This window comes from Aulonocara stuartgranti (assembly GCF_965226115.1).
Source record: "Aulonocara stuartgranti genome assembly, chromosome: 10".
Lineage (NCBI taxonomy): Eukaryota > Metazoa > Chordata > Actinopteri > Cichliformes > Cichlidae > Aulonocara > Aulonocara stuartgranti.
The window spans coordinates 5,580,763-5,594,988 of NC_138946.1; the positions used below are offsets into that span (position 1 = coordinate 5,580,763).

At 39.6% G+C, this 14,226-nt stretch overlaps 1 long non-coding RNA gene across 1 annotated transcript; it reads left to right on the forward strand.

Moving 5' to 3' along the window:
* Positions 1-936: 936 nt before the first annotated feature.
* LOC309716420 lies at positions 937-13,938 on the forward strand. The gene is made up of 3 exons (XR_014279427.1): positions 937-956; positions 13,714-13,774; positions 13,919-13,938. It is a non-coding gene; the product is annotated as an uncharacterized lncRNA (long non-coding RNA).
* Positions 13,939-14,226: the final 288 nt, after the last annotated feature.

Below are 14,226 nucleotides of genomic sequence, written 5' to 3' on the forward strand. Positions count from 1 at the left end.
AAAATAAGGAACAAAAGCGTGTTTTTGCTGCTTGGACAGATAATGTATGAACACAAATGTTGGTATTGGTACAGTCAGTTAGCTCTAATGTCCATCCATCAAAGTTTTATACATAAACTGTCAGAATGAACCGGGGCAAAGGTTGCAGCATATCAGTGCTTTTGTTGCTATAATCTCACAGAAAGCAAAGCAAACCAGCACTGACAAATAGCCCACCCACTCACACCCTTTTGTGTCTCACTCATTCGTCTGTATTTTTGAAAATAGCGTAAAAAGAAAGAAATATTTCTCACGCCAACTCATTGTTATCAGGTTAAATTGCTGCGTGTTTTCCATAGGTTCCCATGAAATGTTTCAGCTGCCATGTCAAGTTCTACTTAAAGTTCGAGCGTATATAGTAAGATCCCCAAGACCAATCCCAGTTAATGATTCACATCTTTGTGATTTTTCAACTTTTTAAAGTGTTTGTATATTTTCTGTAGATTAACTAAATGAAACACTAGAAAGAAAGATGAGAATCCTTTCTTGCTGATTACTTCTGATAGCAGCAAAATGATGTTATGTTGGTGTGATAGCCTAAGGCAGTGGTTCCCAAACCTTTTTCGCTGAGCCCCCCTTTGTTTTACAGAAAAATGTTCGCGCCCCCCCCCCTCGCGCGCACACGCACGCACGCACTAACACATCCTCCAACCACACACACATATTTTGCTCAATTGCGGTTTATTTCACAACTCAAATATTTAGTAAACAATTAAGCAAATACAAGTAATCTGCAGGTTGTAATATAATAAACTACTAACTCTGTTACGCTACGTCCGCACCTACACAGGTGATTTTGAAAACGCAGCTGTTTCGTCCACATGTTTCGAATCACCGAAAACGGAGATTTTTTTAAAACTCATTTTTTGCGTTTACGTGTGGATGAGGAATACAGAGTTTGTCATGCAACATCAAAGGTATGTGCCTTTTTTTCACGTCAGCTGTGCACCACGTTATTGTTTACATGAGATGAATTGCAGAATGGCACATAGTCAGATTAACAGTATTTTGTCTCTATCTTCAGGTTTTACACGCTTACATATACACACGCAGTTACTGTCCGTCCATTTAGAAAGGCAGAGGCGTCCCTGTGTGATTATTTTACGTGTAGTTGTTTTTTTCCTGTGTAATAATATTCAACATTGCTGTCAATACACTTTTCAAAAAAAATGCCTCTCTGTGCAAAATGGGTTTAAAAACATAAACAACTGTGAGATACTGTTAGTCCGTGATTTGAACCGGGGGAACAAATCGTGGCAGGATCAGCCTGATGTTATTTGTATCCAGCTGTAACTTTACTGTATAAAGGGCTAACATCTCCAAAATGTCAGGAGTAGTTAGTCATTACAAGAAGTGTTTGTGAACTAAAAATCAAGAATGTGGGATACTGTTTGTCCGGGATTTGAAGAGCCCAGCGCTGCTCCCGATGAAGGAAAAACCAATTCTGCAGGGGAGACCTACCTCGGCACTTGTGCAGGTGAAAGCAAAGAGAAGATTTGCTTCACCATGTTTTCTAGTCTTTGGCTTAGAATGAAGCTGGTTTGGAAACATATTCAGCTATGCTTCATCTCCTGCTTTGCTTTTGTGTGGGCGCCCCGTGCTAGCAGTGTCCAAGTGTTGTTGGTTTGGTTTTTTTTCCCTTTTCCTGCCACGCCCCCTGCCTGCGCCACGCCCCCCCCCCCCCCCAACAGGGGGCGGGCCCCACACTTTGGGAAGGTCTGGCCTAAGGCATCTGAGGTGAAATCTTATCTCATGCCGTCATCAAACGTGCTTCACTTATGAACATGGTAATTTTTGCTATGACCCTAACCTAAGTTAGTTTCCCAATTAGGAATAAGCAAATATCAAATCGCTGCCTGCTGACCAAGTTTTTCAGTATCTCAAGTCTTTATGTTACCCTGATGAGCATAAATAAAAATAGGCAAAGGCAATCTTAAAACCTAAAGACTTTTATCCATTTACAGAAACAGAAGCTAGCTGTACAGTTTATCAGGGCTTTCTGCTAAATCTAACCAAAGCTGTGTCCATAAAACGAATCGAACTTGAATGAAAAGTCAAAATAGATAAAAGAAAAGAATCTTCCAGCACAAAGCTTTTTGCACTTTCTACTTGCTTGGCACCACAACCAGTTGGTTAGGGTTGGAATACATGATGGTTTAGGTCGAAATGCACTCTTTTGCAACACATTTCCGATTGCCAGGGTCCCAAGCTCTACCACACATACACTTATTATTTGCCACTCGAGATTGCATAACTGTAAAACTCAGATCAGGGTCTACAAAGAGCCAATGGAGACATTTTCTGGGGGCGTGCAGTCGTGTTTGGCACCACATTTTCCATGTTTCCTGTCTTGGATTTCTTTGGCCCACTTCAATTGTCATTTTCGCTGAATGCGTAACCGCTTAAGATCTGTAAGAAGTGCTTTGTTTGCAGACATGTGCAAGCACATTTTTAAGCCTGAGTCATCGTCAGCACGCGTCAGTGATGATGTCACTACAGTCACCCAATAAACTGACAGCAAAAATGTTGCTGGAGTAGGAACAAGGGTGAGTGGAAAACTCCTCTATGACAGCTGTGCACAGCTGAAACACAAACCTTGACCTGTTTAGCAGTTCAAAATATTCTGCGCCATATTTTAAGAGTTATTTAACATCACAAACTTCTTTTTTAAGTACTGCAAGAGGAGGGTGATGAATACAACAGTATATTATAGTAATAATTCTTTCACTGTTACAGGCTTTCCTTTTATCTGATCGAATCTGTTTTAAGCTTCAGCCCTTATAACCTTTACATAAGAAAGAAAAGAAAGAAGATGCGTAAATGGACACACTTGTGAAAATGTGGAATGTTTTCTTTTGCAAATAGATTAAACCAAAGATTGTTTCTAGGGGATACATTGTCTTAAAATTCCCTTTTATTGTTGTTCTTTATCAGTTAAAAAAAAATCACAATGAGTGCACAGTTCACAAACAATATTAGTGCTAGGTGTATGTCTGTGAAAGATTATTAGATCAAAGATTAAAGATTATCATTCTCTTTGGATATATTGTGAGTAAGGCTCAAAGAAACAAATACTTATTTCAGTTGTGTGTTTGTACACCTGTGCAGTTTCAGCCTGACTGTTCTGCTTTAAAGGCCAGTGCTACACAAAGATAAAAGCTTACGATTAGAAATGAGATTCTTGTCAAATTCGATGCAGGAAAAACAGCATCAACCAAAACAAAAAAAGCTTCACTGTAATCACATTCTCTCCCCTTTGAAGACAAACTCTCTGAAAATACTGAACACCTCAGCTCTTTTACATTTTAAAAGGGGTGACCTCTTTTCATCTTGAAATCAGACAGCTTTCAACAAGAACGGGTTATCCTATAAATACTGATTTTATTTCTTTGTTGTGGCAAACTGTAATGTTTCTGCCATGTCACAACCAGCCCTAACACTTCTAAGGTATTTTTTTCTCCTCACATGCTATAGCAGGACTCTTTTTCACATGAAAAAACAAGTCAGAACCATAAACCGAGCATTTGTCCCACAGGTTAAAATGTTGATAATCGTGGGAATCATCACATTTCTCTTTTCCTCCGACTGTCTGTATCATCCTCTGATTGAATAGCCTGTTATCTTTGACTTTAGCACTGATGAGATAACAGTAAAAACATGTTGGAAAAGAGGATTTCGGGTAAATTACATAGCTTTCATAAAACATGCTAATGAAAATATAGAAAGAAAGAAGAAAGTAGATTTACTGGAGAATTCCTGCCCTGGAGCTATTGTACTTTTCTCTTGGTTATAGCTTGTGGTTGCCAAAACACAGTTTGATGATTTGGTGTAAGCACAAACTGTACTGACTCAGCCAATCAGGTTTCACGTATGTTGTTTGGCAGAGGGAGGAAATGGTCTGGTTGCCACTGATGGTTCAAAGAAACGCTCCGTGCAAGCATTTGTTCAAACATGTCACTGTATTGTTCGTAGCTTCGTTTCTTCCCGCAGGCACTAGCTCCATTTACGTGGATTTAAGCAATTATCAATCAACAGCAAACACACAATAGTAAGATGTAGATTCTGCTCTCGTCGATACCTGTTAACAGTTAGGGATGGGGTTTTTTAATCCATCATCTTCTGCCGCAGTGTAAAATGTATGTCTGGACCATTGCTGACAAAGGCAGAACATTTTAAAAGGAGCTAATGAAATGCTCAGTTGTCATGAGACAATAGTCCATGCTTTCCAAACGGGATTGTTCCCTCTACGGCCTCCACAGACTCTAACGAGCTCCCAACCTACACAGAGACCAGGATTCTTACACGTTTCTGTCATGTTTCGGCTGTGTGGCAGGCAGGAGAAGGACCCAAACGCAAACTCAAAAACACAGCTTTAATGCTGGCATAAAGTGAAACACAAAAAACAGTACTAAACTTAAACTGGGGAGACTAAAGCACGAGGAGCCACAGGGAAAAATCACACAGCTATGAGGGAGACTACGACACTGACAAAGAGAAACACAGGGCTTAAATACACAGAGGGATAACGAGGGAATGAGACACAGGAGGGCACAGCTGGGAGAAATCAGGACTGGACGAGACAGAGACGCAAAACTAGAAACACTCACATGAGGCATGGACCTTCAAAGTAAAACAGGAAGTATCACACAGAGACGCGAACTAGACACAGTGGAGACAGCAACTAAGAAACAGAGACAAACCATAAGGCAGAGGTCTAAGAACCAAAATACACAGAGGGAAATACTCAGCTTTGAACACAAGAGACTAGACTAGAGGGAGTAACAAAAGACCAACCATGAGAACATAATGCACAATGCAGGGTGACAGAAAACAAGAAACTCAAACATGCAAAGACACACAATAAACAGAACAGAGGGGGCACAGAGAGACATGAAGGGCAGGGGAGACTTAACATGGGTTGAAACACAAGGGGGAACTAATAAGCAAATGAACATAGGAGGCCTAATGAGCTAAACATACTATAAACATCAAAATGAACTAGAACTCAAAACACTGGGTCCTAAGACCCAGGATCGTGACAGTTTCCTTCAGACTCTACTCATTCATATCCACAATGAGTGACTCGGGAAAATAGTGGCATTTTTAGTTTGCAGATGGAGAACCTGCAATGCCAAGAATTCTGGGGGGGAAAGGAAAATGACGTTACATACATCAATAATATGTGTGGTAAATATATCTGTAGTTAAATTTGGAAAGAAAAAAAAGAAAATGTCTTAATGATTATTTTATGTGCCCCTGTTCATGATTCTAGCCTACATGTGTATGTCAGGGAGTTCAGGGAAGCCAGTATTGCTTGCGCAGTCAACCAGGCGTAGCGCATTCTCAGTCATTATTAATGGCTGTCAATTTATCACATAACACCACAGCGGGTAATCAGCTTGCAGGCATACGAGGCGTCCCCTTGCTGCTGTGTTTAGGCAAGCCTAACCCTCCTAGAACATTTGTGTGTAACCAAACTAATATCCCAAAATTTCATTATGATTTTTGTTATTCTGTTTAAATGAAGAATCTTCTTTTTTAATGATTGGAGTGACCAGTAGGGAAGTTAGAGTGGGCACAAAAACACATGACTGTCACGTGAGAGGGGTTGCACCCAGAAAACCATCTGTTTCTGCGCTTTTGTGACATGTGCACTTTGGTTAAAGTGGAAGAGAAGGTTAAATGTAAGTAAACAAATTAGTCTCAATACAATGGAGATTTTATGTTTTAAAATAAACAACATTTCACTACCTTATGATAGCTAAACAAGTAAAAACTGTGTTGATGATATTTTTGCTATTTTCTTCATATAAAAGTCATTATTCTTCTTTCAGAATATATTTACTTGCTTCTTGGGAACAGAATTTTTATCATAAAAACCTTACAAATATGCACACACACACAGATTGCGTCCGGCCTCTGGGGTTTTGCCTGCCAGTAAATAAAACACTACTTGGCTGTCATCCATTCAATGGAGCATCGTTTTACTGTTACACTATGGTGCCTAATGCTCCTGTTGACACGTTAAGGATGTCGTGACAGGGTGAAGTTACACTTGTCTGACACGGTGGAACCCAACTCATCAGGATACCGGTAGGAAGGCTTTGTATGAACAAGCACCGCAGACCTGTTTACAGATAAAGGTGAAGACAAGAGATCTCCCAACTAAACAGGCTTTCAAGTTTTTGATGATCTGTAGTTATACACATATTATATAATATGCATATATTATACAATCACATTAGTTGTTCTAGAAGGTTGCCAGAACTACACACTTTTAAGTTGAATTGTAAAATTATTATAGTGGCTTAAGAGGGATAAAGGAGGAGTCAGTGTAATGTAGAAAATAAAAAACTTGGAAGTGCAAAAGAATCGCGTTTATTCTCAGAGTGAGTCACTCCCATTAAAGTGTCCAACATAACCCAAAATTGTGGTGCTTAGCACTGTTATCCCACTTTAAGATGAGATAACCTACTAGCTGTGTGAGGCCTGTCTGCACAGAGTTTGTATGTGCATGCATCTTAGATTAAGTGCTGATTCTAAATTGCCATGATTGTGAAGAATTTGGACCCAAAATGCAGATTTCAGACAGGATTACATTTAAAAAAGCAAAACTTTATTTACACAAGGCTGCAAGTCCAGGTGGTGCAAGGACCAAGGAAACATATGAGGGGACCACTCAGGCAAGCAGGGCACACAGTACAACATGACAATGAAAACTGAGGGCTTGTTCCCTGATTACGTTGTGTTACAGGCATGACCCTTTAAGGGTGAAGCCTGATGGGAAATGTATTCCGGGTGGTGAAGGGACGTGTGTGGGACTGCCCCGTTGTTGTGGGTGTGTGTGGAGCGAGGGAGAGAGAAAAAAGGGGGAAAATCACGAGTAGCCAAGGAAGAGACGGAAAGAAAAGTATTAAAAGGAATATAATAACTTCCACGACAGCCAGAGTTGTGTCAGCGATGCTCGTTGTGAGTAAACTGTTACAGCCCACTGGTTCGTGCCTTGGAAGAAAATATGGAGGAAAAGTTCCGGTGAAGCAGTTTTCCTACGCCTCCTTCTGTCTTTTTACTAGCGGAGTTGACCCATACAGTAAGCTAGTGGGGAAAACAAGGCACAGGTGAACAGAATCAACTAATAAGCAAGAGGCGAAGCAAAACTGGACATAATGCACATGAGACGAGAGACTAAAATAAAACAGGACACAAACTTAACTAAACCTAGCTGAATACAAACTTGCCAGAATGTAAAAGTCGTTTTCTCCAACCACTGAGACTGATGACTATATTTTTTTATCACTGTAGTGGCACTGTGGGGTCTACCACCCAGGCTGTTACCTGTGTCAGATGTTACCACATGCAGTTCATCAGCCAATTTCTTACATTTCTGATGCAACAGGATGCCCATTTCATTTCCTCAAGTTTTTGCCTTGTATGGTCATGAAAGGCAGAAAGGATTTTTATGGGACTGTTTGAGTAAAAATGAGTAAAAGTAAACAAGAGTACATTAGAAGGGGACAAAATGAGATGATGTGATTTTTATAGTTAAGGAAATTACTTTTTCTCAGAGATAATCTATCAGTTTTATCTTTACAACACAACATAACTTTTTTAGGTTAAAAAAAAGACGCCCAGATGATTTCCCGAATTGCATAAACATGTGGGAGGAACCTCCATGAAGGTGTGTGAACGGAGGTATTGTAGTCCTGGCAGTAACGACAAGAGTTTACATTTCTTACCCTTTCTCTGTAGACCACATTGAAAGTAAAACCACCTACAACTACAAAAATCCCAAATACAAAATGTGTCCAGACCATAGTGCAGTTGCAGTTGTAACTCGGACACATTTTAATGGAAACATCACAATTATTTTTATTTACTTTCTAACAAGCCCTTATGACACAGCAAGGTAACCTGTTGTTCAATGGAAACCTTGCTGCTAGCAGACTGCAAACAGGTTTCCTTTCCAACATTAACTGCCAAACAGATTAATATTATATAAACTGCAATACCCACATAATTACGCTTGGGATAACCAACTACCCGAACCAGCAAAGAAACACATTAACAAAAAATATGCTTTGAATTTGTTTTGTTTGAAAATCATCAGGAATGGCTCCAGTTTTGTTTTTCAGTCTCCTAGCACCCCGATTGTATCACGTTTTCCCTAGTTTGCTTGTCATAACCCCCATATTGATTGGCCGGTGAAGTGCACATCTAGTTGGAGTGTTTTTTGCTTGTCACACTCTCTGCGCTCAGCTCCATCACCTCAACCTTCAGATTTGTCCCTAGTCCCCACAAAGTACCATGATCTCAGTGAGGTTTTTAATAAAAATCAAGCTGTGTTACTTCCACCTCACCAGTTCTATGTCTCCACAATTGATCTCCATCCTGGGGCACCGTTCCCCTCTAGCCAGCTATTTAATTTGTCTGGTCCACAACGCGTGGCCATGGGGGCGGGAAAAATAAGGCTGTCATCTTCTCCATTAAGCAGCGGCTTCTTTTTTGTAGAAAAGAACGAAAAATTGTTGTGGCCGTGCATTGGCTACAGGGGAATGAACAATAAAACGGTAAAGAACAAGTACCCACTCCCACTAATCACCTCAGCTTTTGAGCCTCTTCACGGTCCCATCATCTTCACTAAATTAGATCTGCGTAATGCCTGTGTAGTGAGAATAAGGCAAGGTGACGAGTGGAAGACCACGTTCAACACTCCTTTAGGTCATTATGAGTACTTAGTGATGCCTTCCGTCACTAATGCGCGAGCCATCTTTCATACACTTGTAAACAATGTTTAAAGAGACTTTTTGAACCGCTTTTGGCGCATGCTCAATCATCCAGGTAAGGAAATCCCAAAAAGCTGATTCTGCTCATCTGGAGCTAGTGTTTTCATCACTCATCCAAGTGACTTCTTCCATCTCAGCTGACTACAGGTTTCCCCAATTCCTCATGAGCATTGATCAACAACCACTGATCAAAGATGAGTACCATTCACAGAGAGTTGGGGAATGGCTGCAATCACAGCAATCACCTTTTTCCTTGCCCCCTAATTTTTGGGCCAATTTTTGGTGCAGCGTGTTTTGGGGTTTAAAAGCCACAGAGACACGTTGTTTAGAAAAAATGGTTTTGCTTAGGAGAGTTGTCCTTCTCTCCTGGATCAGCTGGAGCTTTCTTTAGGCGCCTTCCCAGTTTTGACAAATGTTCAGCTGGGATAACCACATATACTCAGGGCCTTTTTGACATGAGGTTCTTGTGTTTCCCTGGCCACTATGTCTGTGGGGATGGTGTTCGCTCTATGTTGTAACGTCCTGATGACATCTGGTTTGTACTCCGTTGGATGATGAGAATCAAACCTTAAGTACTGATCCATATGCATATGGTTTACAGTGAACATAAACAACTTTTAAATGTCCTCCATTACTGATGGAAATTTCACAGTCTAAGAAGTCTAACCTGTCGCTTCATATCCTGCCTGGTGAACTTAATGTGTTGGTCCTACAAGTTATGTGATCCGTGAATTGTGCTACATCCTGAGATTTAATTTCCTCCCAGATGTCATCCACATACCTGAACCCATGACTTGGGGGTGTTCCAAGGTAGGATAATAGAGCTCTCTTTTCCACTTCTTCCATGAACAAGTAGGCCACAATGGGTGAAACTGGGGAACCCATAGCACACCCCTCTTTCTGCCTGTTGTAGTGACCTGTGTATGTAAAATATGAACTACCTCCACTGCTTCGGTGACTGGAACAAAAGTGAAGAGAGATATAACATCAAAGTGTGGTGTCTCTATACACCACATCCAGATGTGGAGACATCACATCCAGAAAGCAACTCTTCTTCTTAAAAACAGCACCCCCCTTAGGTGGTGCAAGTTCAGTACCACAATAACGTAGGGAAGTTATTCAGGTGTTTTATATCATGAAATTAGATGCACCTTGATAATCTCTATCATGTCAACAAATTGCACCTCTGTGTTTACTTATTCCATATTTTAGTTTCCTGAAAGATTTATTCGTCTACAGAATGTCACATGGCCTACTTATCATGTATATAGCGTGCGTAGGTGCTCACATATAATCACACTGTCAACTGATTTTTTTTCCTCCTGTGCGTGGGTGGTAAAAGTACGCAGTTTTACTTGTATTTGCTTGTATTGTGACATTAGGCACAGTTCCAACACAAGCAAGTTCCATTTGAAAGAGGACTCAAGAGTCAAGGCCATCAAGTGACTTTTTAAAGACAAAGTCTGCATGAATCTTTCCTGTGTTTATATAAAATACATAGGTAGTAATAATAATTCAGGATGTGATTTCATTATATGCCAGGTTTTGAAAAACGCTGGTCTCACTCATGGATGTGAAAAGAAAAAAGTGGTGACACCTGTAACTGAGAAGTTTTTTTATTGTTTTCCTAACTACTGGATAATAAGTCAGAATGAGAATTATTTTTGTCCTGTTTTTATCCAGACACTGGATCATCTTTGGGGGAAAAATCCACAGTTTGCTTATCCAGTAAACAGCAACTAAATAATTAACATACTATATATCTCAGAGTATTTGTACACAGTGTGGGGCTCTAGCAGGCAGAAGACTTTAATTCAGCGTGCTCTTATTTGCAGAGATTGGGTGTCTCATAAAGAACCCGGGGGCAGCAGTGAGGATGTAGCTCAGCGGGAGCAAAGCTGGAGACAAAAGCAGCATGTTTTTCAGGGTTGTAATCCTTACAGCTCTTTGCAAAGGTTTTATACTTTTTACACACCAACAATGAAGAGGGAATAATAGCTCAGTCTACTCCTTTCTACTAGTTCTCCTGCTAGGTGAGATTTTTCACCTTTCCCCCTTTGGTTTCCCCAATTTCAGGGAGGTAGAGGGGTAACTTGATATGGTGGGAGCTTTCTGTCTTCAGGGGTTAAAATAACACCCAACCACCTGCTGCTCACCGGAAATAGTGGATCAGACGATTTATCAAACACAAAAATTTCCTTGAACCTAAGGTGAGAAGGGGCGATTTTTTTCCTGGTTGAGGTTTTACTTTTTGGATCTGAATCAGTTGATTTTTCTGCAAATCTATACCTGTATCTGTACCTGTGTCATACAAGGTAATGAATGGTGTTGGCTGCCATAGCAACAGTACAGGAAACAACTAACACACCACTCATTGTGTACTCTGCGCCTTCTGCGTGATGTCACGCATGCAGTAAGATATGAAGGAATTCCAGGACTTCCTGATGCCCAAATATGGTCACACATCCTTCAGAGTTATCAGCGACTTAAGTGTTGTGTAACACCTTTTCCCGCTCGCTGTTTGAAACACTTAGTGAGAGGCGTTCATTGTCTTGTGATAATAAACTGATATACTCTGTGGGACACCTGAGTGGCTTTCAAAGCTGTCTTCTTCACTTTTCTTTTTAAAGATTGTTTTTAATTCATTCTGGAAACGTTCAACTCACATTTATTTACATAGCACCAGTTCACAACAACGGTTGCCTTAAGGCCCTTTATATTGTAAGGTTACGACGCTACAATATTAGAAAGATATCAACGTTTTGCATTAAAGTTATGATTTATTAATATTTTATCTAAAATTGGGGGCATACCCCCTCTTCAGTGCTTTTTAACATTATGAAACTGCATGAAGCTCATTTTCTAGAAAAAAATATGAATAATATTTATTAATTTATATACAAATATATATATATATAAATGTGCTTATATATTTATATATAAGCACCATATTACAGGAATGATTTGTACTTGACAGCTTTTATGTTGCGTTGTTAAGCCATAAACTGTGTCCAGTTATAGATTTCATGGCATTCTTCCCTTCAGTTGCCGAAGAGAGAATTGCTACTTATTGTAATTTTGTAATTTCTCCATACTGACTAATGTGCTGGTGCAATTTTGTGTAGTTTAGAGGGTAGACTTACAGGAGACAGAGTCATGGCTATAAATTGTCTGAGTCTTTGCTTTCAACATACAATCAATAAAATTGTTCCACCAGCGATTGGTGAATTGCTCTGTCTGAACTGATAAGAGCTCTTAAAATGACGCATCATTTTAAGAGCTTTGTCGTCACAGCAACAGGAAATCAGGTATAATTAGCAAGTCCGTTATCTTTCCCTGGAATTAGAGTAATAGGACATCCCTGTAACATGCACGGTTTCTTTTGATGGTGGTGATTGACACACTGGGTGACAGCTTTAGAAAAACAGGTCTTTCACTCCCAAACTATCATTTTCAGTGTTCAGGATCAAAGTACTTTAATCTAAGCCGAGATATATTGCTAACCCTGCATAATTACCATTGTGTAAGTGAAACATGAACCGAGAAACCCATCGGTATGCATCAGAATGTTAACTTTTTACCTCGGTAAAAGAAGACCATTATGTCAAAATGCCAAAAGATATGACGCATACTGTGTGATAACACAGTATGTGCCAGAAATCTGTATTTATTTATTTATTGTTTAATTATTTTAATTTACAAAACTGGTCAAATATGAGCAAAAAACCTCCCTGGCTAAGATACTAAACCCCAAGTTGCTCTCTGATGTGTTCATCAATGTGTTTGAATGTTAAATAAAAAGCACTTGGGCAAAGAAAAAAAGCGCTTGTACGAATGGGTGAATGAGGAATGTTGCAGTGTTTTGAGGGCTCAAGAATGTCGTGTTTTGATCTCTGGAATCGAAATCTATCCTTGTGAGCACGCAGTAAGCTCAATGATTTCTTTGTTTGCCAAAAAGCAAAGACGTTGGTTTGATGTCATCATAAAATAATATGCATCAGATTGTGAAACTGTCAAAAACACTACATCATGCAATAGCGATCTATTATTTTTCCAACTTCCTGATGAAAATGGACCACGCTCTTAAACTCAAAACATAGTTTTTATGGTGTTAATATTTAATCTCTGCAACTGTTTACTTTTATTGGATTCTCTTTATCTGCTCTTTATTAATTCACCTGGCCAGCACATAAAGAGGCTGAATACTGTGCTGTTTGTTTTTACTGACTGTGGAAATCTTGTGTATCAATGCTCTCTGTATGCTGTTGTTAAGTGGCCATCACCACTTATCCACAGACCCCTCGGGGTCCCAACGGTTATTTTTTTATCTATAAATCTCTCTAAGGGCTGGTCCATTTCTATCTGTGTGTCTGTGTATGTGTAAACCATAGCCAGTATAGCCTATGTAAGTATCATACAAATGTTTGTCCCCAGCACCAGAACTGAATTAGGAAAAAAGGCTTTTAAATACGCCTCCGTTTCCTGGAATAGTCGACAGAAGGAGATGAAACTGTCAGAACTGGTTAGGATAGGGACTTCAAGTCCGTTTTAAATGTTGCTCTTGTAATGATCTGTTTTTGCGCACGATTTCCACATTTGTCTTCACTTGTTTGTACTGATTTGTTATATTATTATGTATTGTGTTTGTTTTAATGTCTGCTGGCCTCTCATCCAGGCCTCTCTTGAAAAAGAGATTTTAATCTCGATGAGACTTTAACCTGGATAAATTATGGCTATGTTGAATCCCTATTCCAACTGCTGTTTTTGAAGATTCAGTATTTGGCTCAATTTAGAGTATAAGTCCTCAAAAAACGTTTGAAATATATGCATATACTCTGTATGTGTTTGATGAATGAGGTGGCTAGTAGGAAGGAAAACTCCCTTTTAACAGGAAGAATCTCCGATGGAACCAGGTTCATGGAGGGATTACCATCTGCTATGACTGGTTGGAGGTGACAAAAACACTGTAGAAGACAGCCAGAGATTTGTCATTACTATTGAGTTATTAATGCTATATTTATTATTCAAGACACTATTTTCTAATCACACTTTGTTCAGTTGTTACTAGAAAAAGTCTGCCTCCTTTTTTTTACCAGCTTTCCATGTTGCCTCATTTAGTCTCTCAACACCTCGAAGTTGACAAAGTCTCACCTCTGTACGTACTACTGATAACTGACGTAATACAGCGTAGCAGCTCTGAGTTTGCTCAGATTAATTTTTAAGCTCTTAACCTGAAGAAAGATAAATATGCTTCTTTTGGATGATTCATTCCCAGGAACAAGCAGAGGCTGTTCAGATTCCACCCTTGGTCAACAAGAGGCCTGTGTGTCCAAACAGCCAATCTGAGTCTTTGTTTTATTTACCTACCATTCACTGTATGTATCACACGGCTAAAATGGAAAGA